General features: G+C 44.1%; 1 long non-coding RNA gene across 1 annotated transcript; it reads right to left on the minus strand.

The window, feature by feature from the left end:
* Positions 1-1,101: 1,101 nt before the first annotated feature.
* On the minus strand, positions 1,102-2,637 carry LOC108352532 (uncharacterized). The gene is made up of 3 exons (XR_001840818.2): positions 2,345-2,637; positions 1,335-1,420; positions 1,102-1,202 (listed from the first exon to the last, which is right to left on the minus strand). It is a non-coding gene; the product is annotated as an uncharacterized LOC108352532 (long non-coding RNA).
* Between the last annotated feature and the right edge of the window lie 4,188 nt (positions 2,638-6,825).

Below are 6,825 nucleotides of genomic sequence, written 5' to 3' on the forward strand. Positions count from 1 at the left end.
AAAAGAAAAAACTGTTAAGACAATAAAAACCAATTTATGATATATATTAGCATATTTGCATATTACATTTCATGTAACTGTATATTTAGATGAATACACACCATCAAGTACACATTCAGAAGCACTACTACCACTCAGTAATAAAGCAAACAGAATATGGGCAAAATATTTGATCTACTATGAAACAAAAGAAGATTTAAACAAGCAGAAAGTTCGTGAAAAAAAATTCTCACATCCTTAGTAAAGGAAAAGAAAAATAAAACCAAAGTGAGACATTCAACAGCCATCAAAATCCATCTATCACAATAATATACACTTAACAGCCATCAAAATCCATCTGTCATGACGAGGCTTACCCAACAGTCATCAAAATCCATCCATCATAATGAGACACACCCAACAGCCATCAGAATCCATCTGCCACAATGAGACACCCTCAACCTCCATCCATCACAATGAGATACACTCAACAGCCATCAAAATCCATCCATCATAATGAGATACACCCAACAGCCATCAGAATCCATCTGTCACAATGAGACACACTCAACAGCCATCAGAATCCATCCATCACAATGAGACACATTCAACATTCACGAAAATCCATCCATCACACAGGGAGACATACTTAACCTCTATCAAAACCCATTCATCACAGTGGGACACACCCAACATCTCTCAAAATCCATCTCTGACAAGACCCGACATCTATCACAGTAAGACACACTTAACCACCACCAAAATCTATTCATTACATTAGGACACACTCAACATCCATCAAATTTCAATCACCACACGAGACATACCCAACATCCATCACAAAGAGACACACTCGGCCTCCATCAAAATGGCAAAGAGTAAAAACATTATGGGGACACCATGGTAGAGCTATGAAGCAACTAGAACTCTCATTGGCATAAGAATAAAATGTCCGGCCACTTCAGAAAACAACTTGGCAATTTCCATAAAGTAAACATGATATTTTCCATACAGTCTAAAGTTTCAGTTAACAAGGCAGCACATGAAATGAAAACATGACCATGTACACATGAAATGAAAACATGACCATGTAAAGATGTGCGCATGTATTTATAGCATTTTCTTTATTTCAAGTGCTTACCTTTTGTCTGATCCTAGGGAATAGACTCAACCCAAATGTCAATCAGCAGAGATTGAATCTATCTACACGATGGCGTGCTGCTCTGCAATAGAACGGGTGAGCTATGGTCAGTCGTAATGAAACGAACGTCAAAGAAACGTTAGAAAAAGAAACCAGACATGAAAGGGCGTATATGTAATTGTACTTGTATGAATTCCATTATAATCTAACCAACCATGAGCACAGTATGTCTGCGGTGCTCAGCAATATCTTCTGGGACAGAGGCAGACTCAAAGGGGACGGAGTACACGAGGCAAGGCCCTGTTAAGACAGACACAGCATGTTGAGGATGGTCACACAGGCGTACCCACTTATCAAAATACACCTATTTGCCAAAATGGGCTACATTTTACTATATGTAAATGTGTACTTCCACAAAGTTGATTAAATAATTTTTAAATATGCAAGGCAAAGAGAATAATGAAACTAAGTCCCAAATGTAAAATGGAAAGAAGACCAAAAACTTAATAGCTAACCTGGAATACAAGATATCTTTTTTTTTTTTTTTACTTCACAGAGGACTGCAGGAGAAAATATGCCCAGGAGAATGGAGATACATTGGGGAGCATGGAAAAGGGGAGCCTGAAGGGGAGGAAGGGAGAGTCTTAGGGTAGCAAGGAATTCAGCTCACAGTTCACTATGTCCGCTTCTGTGGGGGACAGGTAGATGTCAGAGGGCCCCAGCTAATAACTCAGGGCTATGACCCAAATCCTTTGCTGAGACCCCATGCCATCTGCCTAGAGACCCAGTTGCAATGCAACGTCAGGGCCCTAAGCCAGCTAGGATTCAGAGAGGCGCGCAGCCTCTTGGCTACACATTGCAAGAACTGCAGGCTCTTGTGGGGTTTTTTTTCCTCCTTCTTCTTTTTCCTTGAGTCTTAAGGCAAAAGAGACAGCCCAGCGAAGTCTTACACATGTTATTTGGAAGTATTGTGACAGCCAAGAAATTGGGCTTGTGTCAAGAGAAACCGCAGTGGCTGTTTCCCTTTTATTATTTTTAAAAAGCAATTTTGATTCTTCAAGCCCTGTGAGGGAAAAGTTTACTAAATATACCTCTGAGGGGGCGTGTGTTGATTCTAGAGTTTATCTTCTTTCTGATGTCGGGGACATCTTCCCTGTTCTTTGCCCTCTGCCCGCATGCAGCTGGCTTCCTTGCCCCCCCCCCCCCGGGGGCTTTGCTCCTCACCTCTGAGTCCTTCCCGGTAAAGGCTTTGAGAAAAGATGAGCCAGTCCCTCTCTTCCTCACATTTTGATTCTGTGATTACAGAAGACAGAAATCTGTCTGAGGCAAAAATCTATGGCTTATGTAACACAAAGCAGGTGGCACAGGCTAGCTACGGCTGGATTAGGCTTAAACACAGCCAGGATGGGTTTGCCTTTCTTGGACACTGACTTCATTTGAAGAAATCTAGACAATAAAGGCTGTACCCTAACTTCCTCTCGGGCTCTTAGTCCCCTGATGGCATTTGACTTGCTGGTTCCTTTTGGCCTGACTTTGGTCTCGTGCCCACCTCTGTCACTAGTAAAATGCAGTTAGCTGATTCGCTGAGCAGCTCTGCCCAGACGTCACGGTTTTGAGGAGTGAAAGAGCCCAGCGTAGCGGCTGGAGAAATGGCTTGGGGATTAAGAACCCTTGTATCCACTTTCAGGGGATGTGAGTTCAGTTCTCAGCATACACATGAGGACTCAAAATCAGGTGTAATTTCAGTTCCAGGGGGTCTGATGCTCTCCTCACAGTCAAGGGTCAAAACATCCATATACATGAAATAAAAGAAATAACAATGGGGGAGCTCAGTAGAGCATAAATGCCACCTAAAAGACTGTATCCCCAAAGCTCAGAAACACTAGACAAGTGCTTCAAGGCTTGCTGTACCTCCAAGCTCCCTTGCCTGCTCTCCACCTCCCCCAACCCCCAGCCTGTCCTCCAACTGAGCCCTGTATGGAAGCTAAACACATCTCTGTGTGAAATCCAAACTCGCCCGGCCAAGCCGCAGCCCTGGTGTGTCCAGTTCTAAGATCTCAGTGAGCCGCTCTCTGTGCTTGCTCCTCGGAAGGCATATGAAGCTGTTGGTGGCATGCACCACCTTGATGCTGGGTTTGAAGGCTTGAGGGAGACTGTGCATGTAAGCACACTGCCTGGAGGGCTGGCCGTTTCCCCACTGTCCTCCTGAACCTCATCTCAGATCTGATTTACCCTGCGTGAGACCCGGGATATTCGCTCATGCTTTGGACCCACCACTGGGCTCTTTTGGTCTCTTAGCTTCCACTGAGTTTGACAATGAACAGGACAGGGGAGATCTCCTCCCCACTCCTTCTTTATCTGGCCACACCCCTGCCATCGGTGTGAACCTTCCAAACTGCAGCTCTCATTAATAGACCTCCTCCATAATTCTGACTCTCCCTTCCTCCTTTAGAGACATTATTTCTTGCCCCCAATTCTGCTCACATCTCTGTCCTAGCTCATCATTAAGATGTCTTTCTTTACACCACTCAGGGTGGATGCTGCTCCCTGCTGAGACTCATTTTAATACAATAGTTGGTGACAGAAATGATGTCCTAAGAAACAACCTTCGAAACGGTATTCCGCCACCAAGTCTCTTACTCACATCTCGAGGACATAAGTGGCATAATTGCTGCGGGAATTGGGACACTGGTGTGGCATAAAGTAACATTAAGATTATGCTCAAATTATTACCACTGTTGATATGGAGTGGAAGTCTAGATTTTAAGTGACTAGGTCAGCTGGTTGCCGTAGCAACCGTGGTAAATGCAGGAACAGTCATTGCAACTACAGAGTGAATTGGTTCCTTCAATTGTGCTGGAAGAAGGGGGATGAATGGGCTTTGAGCCTTCCAGCCCTATATCCAACACAAGACAGGGGTGTGGAACCAGAAAGTTGCCACGGAGGCTTTACAAGAGTCCCTGAGTCACAGCAGGTAAAGATGCAGGCTAAAGGCACCTCATCAGGTCCCTACACTAATGTTAAGATGTGGGTCGTGAAGGAGATCCCCGAGAGCAAAAATGACTCCATTTGGAAAGTCACAAGGGAAAGGTAGCTCAGTGGGTAGGGGCTCTTGCTATCAAGTCAGATGATTTGAATTCAGTCTATGAAACCCATGTAGTGGAAGGAGAGAATTTACTCCTACAAGCTGTCTTCTGATCTCCACACACATGTCAATGCACACACACACACACACACACACACACACACACACACACACACACACACACAGAGAGAGAGAGAGAGAGAGAGAGAGAGAGAGAGAGAGAGAGAGAGAGAAAGCATCCACACTACTCATTGCTCTCTAGGCCCAGGGCCTTTTATTTTAACTACCTTCGAACTCATTCCTGCTGAGAGGAAACATGGTAAGCCCTTCCCAGAAGTACAGGCCTCTTCTTCCAAAGGAATTGTGGTGCCTTTTCATTTTTATTGACAGGAAGCTCGACACATGTATGGGAATAAATCTGAACTAAGATTAGCCCAAGAAGGATAAAATATATAGTTGGATAGAATCCAATTTGTCAACAAGGGTGGATTCACCTGGGATTCGTGATGTAACAGTCATTTAAGTTGTCGGGAGTGACTGTAGAGGTTTGCCTGGTTCAATAATTAAATCCTTGTTGTAAAAGCAAGCACTCTCTGTCTTAACGGGGCTGAGTATTCCACAGCTTCCTTAGCACAGTGCAGGAGCTTAGTGTGGTGAGCAGTTGTGTATCTATTACATGTAATTTGCTTAATGCCTCTAGTACGACCCAGACGACACTCCCCTCCCCTCATAAAAGCAGTTAAAAAGGTATCAGGACAAACTCCAGCAAACTTGACTGTCCTCTCCAGACCAGAGGTGACAGTGAGAGTGGGTGCGACTGAATTGGGCCTGCTAATACTAATGGCGGAAACAGGAGCCCATGGCGAAGGTTGGTGACAGTGACTGACTGTCAGGGTCAGTGGTTTTAAGTCAGAATAGAATATCAGGTTGTTTTATCACACGTAAGATTATTTTCTTAGCTGGCTCAGGTACATCAGCTGTCCAACAGAAATATAGTTTGAGCCACGTTAATAAATTTTAAATTTCTAGAAGCCATCTTAGAAAAGTAAGGAGAAGCAAGTGGTAACAACTTTAGCAATATGCTTAACTTATTACATCCAAAATGTTGTTTTAGCTTGAAGTTAATACACAATACTGAGATATTTTACATTGTCCTATCTTTAAATTCAGTGTGTAAGCACAACTTATTGGGACTAACCACAATTCAGGTGATCAGTAAGTGTGTGTGACTAGTAATTACCTGTTAGGTAGCACAGACTTATATCATTGAGAAAATTATAGCTACTGTGGGTAATTCTTCTCACGGGTTCTCTGTGTCCAACTAGTTTGAAAACTTGGAATCCTTTGACTGAGAAGCCAGGTTCCTTTTAGGAAGACCCTGAAATGTGACATTTATTCTGTCAACTCCTTCCAAGTCTTCAACAGCAGCTAAAGGTCATTTACTAGGGTGACTGGAGACAAGAGAAAGGAAATCTGCTGGCCTGGCAGAGGTTACTGGATGCTAACTGAGCTGATGCTAATCTTTAAGCGTGGGAAGAAAAAGCTAAAATTGTATAATCCACCAGCCAGAGTGAGGACTTACAAAGATCTGGAGCTGTGTGGCATCTTGCTGGGGCTGTCTCGAAATAGACAAGACGGTGGACCAAGCCTGGGTCTGCTTCCCTAGTTCTTGAAAGTGGAACCTCGTAGGTCATAAGTGGCGAATGGGAGATCCCATCCTCTCTCAGGGTAAGAAAGGCCAAGAGGAGGCTTCTAGAAAGCTGGGGTTATTCATTTTCCCACTTGCCCAAAGAGGAAACCAGAAGCAGTCTCAGTAGACTAGAGCCATCACCAGGACTTGGAAGATGAAGATCGTAATCCACACACATCCTGCTAACACCTACTTGGTCAGGAGAAAAGCCACAGCCATAAAAATAGTGGGGCAGTGGTGGTGCACGCCTTTAATCCCAGCACTCAGGAGGCAGAGGCAGGCGGATCTCTGAGTTCAAGGTCAGCCTGGTCTACAGAGTGAGTTCCAAGACAACCAGGGCCATACAGAGATAACCACATCTTGAAAATCCCAAACCAGCCTTACAAGTCAAAGAGAATGACCAGGGACATCCAAACCTGGGTAGGTGCTGCTGTTGGCTTAGTTATTTTCACTAATATAAACTCAGAACTGGGAAAACAATTTTCTCTCCATCTTAACGAGTAAGAACAATCAGAAGCCCTTTGTGCTCTTGCCTGGCTGAGACAGAAATATACTCTCCCGGTCTTCAGGGTCACATCAGCTCCTCTACTGGCTACCACAATATAGCTCAAAGGAACCTTGGTATTTCACAGGACTTCGTGATGGCCACTTCTATTGATCACATTATGTCAGATACACCTGGTGACCAAGATCCCTTGATGCCTTTGTATGATAAAGGTGTAAAAAAGAGGGAGAAGAATAATCCTATAAAATGTAGGGATGTGGCATTGGCACTTATACTGGTATTCCAGCAGATACGGTGGACTAGTGTACGGCCCTTCCAGTGTTTAAGTTAGAGCAGTGTTTAAGTTAAAGCAAGGGGAAAGGCTGATCGCCTGTTGACATCTTTGATTTTGCAAGAAACATCTGGGCGTTCCATCCTGGCCCGTT

The sequence above is a fragment of the Rattus norvegicus genome, chromosome 13, assembly GCF_036323735.1.
Source record: "Rattus norvegicus strain BN/NHsdMcwi chromosome 13, GRCr8, whole genome shotgun sequence".
In the NCBI taxonomy this organism is placed as follows: Eukaryota; Metazoa; Chordata; class Mammalia; order Rodentia; family Muridae; genus Rattus; species Rattus norvegicus.